Genomic DNA, 2533 nt, shown 5'->3' on the forward strand with positions numbered 1-2533 from the left:
GTCTAAGCTTCTGGTTCTCTCTTTTGATTTTATATTGTCATGGCCTCATTGATTTTGTTTTCAGGAGTTCCACAGTGGCCCAATTCCAATGTGGGTCAGAAGGTTTCAGACTTTCTCCTTAGGTCTGGAATCTTCTAAGAATGCTTTTGGCCTCAGGAACTTGGGTGTTGGACTGACCTGAGACCCTGGCCGTGGCCGCGCCACGCAGGCATGCAAAGGCAGATGTGGAGGGAAGAGTCCCAAGATTTCCCAGGGAGTGGATTGAGTAGCTGGGTTGTACTGGATGCAAAAGATCAGGGAGAGTAAAGGTAAGCCTCGGAGCCCCAGAAAGAGGCTGTCAGCCCCAGAAAGAGGCTGGCGGGTGTTGGAGGACCAGGGAAGTAGAGCGAGGTGAGGGCAGGGCCAGGACCAGAAGTGGTGCTCCTGGAGCCCAAGAAAGGGACTGAGTTGCTCTGGGTGAGAAGGGTCAGGAAGCAGTATTGGTTCCCCAGGTGTCTGGGGCCCCAAGACTAGGAATGGCGCAGGGCCCAAACTAGGAGTATAGAACGGCAGGCAGGGGGGCGGGGGCGGGGGAATGGAATGGTGAATGAGGCTTAGGGAGTCCCGGTGTGGAGAGCTGCACTATAGACTTTCCCCAAGAGGCCTGACGATAGTAGTGCAGGCTAGGAGAGTTAGCCGGTGGTGTATCTTTTAAGCATAGTTTTATATGTATGAGTGTTTTGCATGTATGTATGTGCACCACATGTGTGCGATGTCACAGAGGCCAGAAGAAGGCATTGAATCCCCAGGTGGAGTTATGGTCCTTTGTTAGCCAACATGTGGGTGCTAGGAAACAAACCCAGGTCCTCTGGAAGTGTAGCCAGTGCTTTTAACCAGAGAGCCAGTTTCCAGCCTATAAAGCTAAGGTACTTTACAAGCAGTATCTTAGCTTCTTGTATGCACTCCTGACTCATATGTGTCACAATAATACATTCCAGGGTACAATTTGCCTATTTTCAAGTATCTTTGTCACCAAAGCTTTTTTTTATCTGGCCTATATTTTAGTTTTGTCCCATTTCCCAAACAGCTGATCATGGGATCTTGTCATTGGGGCATGGTACATCTGAAAAGGAAGCTTTCCCTTGTAATATCCTGAGGAATCCAATACAGGCATGAAAATTTAGCTCCTTTGTCAATGACCATACAGAAAATTTTGATAGTGTTTGGGGTTTTGGATTGGTGGAGTAGAGATACAGAATCTACCCTTCAAGAAGCTTTTGGTTTCAATGGGAGTAGTCACATGACCCCCAGATACCCTAACACATGTTTTGACAGAAGTAAAGGATAGTGTGAAAATGAGTAGGGGCCATGGGAGTCCTTTAAGGTAGGGCATATTTCAAAGAAAAGAAGCAGTCTGTGTGACAGTGCAGTGGGTTGAGGAAGAAGAAACTACATCTCATTTATAGTCTGCATTAAGTGCTTATGTGCTCAGGGTTTTTATTTGGTTTTCAGCTCATAACTGATTTTGTTTTCACAGAAAATGACACTGCTTTTACTTGCTCTGAAACAAAACAAAGAGGCTATGACAGAATTTTTAATTAACAGTGGAACAGATACACATAAAACTGATTATTTTAAAAAGGTACAGTTGGTCCTTTTCCTTTACCAAAGTTAGTAGTGTACTATAATGGCAAAAGTCACTGAGGTCATAAAATTACATGGAGAGAGTAGGAGACAGGCTTGAGTCTAGGGTGATATTGCAATTCTCAGGGTCACGTTGTTTCCAGGAATCCAGGCTCTGTAATCTGAAACCCATTATGCTAATGAGGCATCCTACCCGCTATTTTGTGATAGGACATTAAGTCTGTTATGCTAATAGCATGCTAAGTCTGTTATGCTAAAATGGTATACTACTTGCTGTACTATGATAGGACGCTAAACCTGTTACGCTAATGAGGTATCCTACTTGCTGTGCTGTGATTGGACCACTACCCCTATATAAGCTTGTGCCTTCCTGCAATAAAGCAGACCTGTGTCACTGAACCTGGTCTCCTGTATCTTAATGCGGCTCTGCTGACACAGTCTCCTCACCAGCCCTGGGGTCTGGGACTAGGCAGAAGCAGCAATGACAGGAGACAGCACAGGGCAAGCAGAAGGGCTGCCTCAGTCCAGGGCAGGCCTGCTGGCCTCAGCCCAGGGTGAGTGGAGAAGCAACCTCGATGCCTGTGAGAACAAAGGAGCGGCACCCATGAGAATGGAGGAGTGGCTGCCGGCGGCAGCGACCGCAGGAGAGTATAAAGAAGATTAACATATACTGAGATGTTGGTAAAATAGCACCTGACCCTTCAGTTTGGTACAAAAGTATTCAGCATGAACAACCAAAGGAACAGAATGCAGTGGGGTTTTTATATCTGATAATATAGAGAGAGTCATGTTTACCATTTGCAATCCAGCTTCCTCAGTTGGCCTTATTTATCTAAATGGAGTTTGATATTCATTTTATTTGTTTTAAAATATTAATTTTTGGGTCACAGTGAAATTCTTAACCTCTTTA

Source organism: Nannospalax galili, unplaced genomic scaffold, assembly GCF_000622305.1.
Source record: "Nannospalax galili isolate Female #2095 unplaced genomic scaffold, S.galili_v1.0 scaffold734, whole genome shotgun sequence".
In the NCBI taxonomy this organism is placed as follows: Eukaryota; Metazoa; Chordata; class Mammalia; order Rodentia; family Spalacidae; genus Nannospalax; species Nannospalax galili.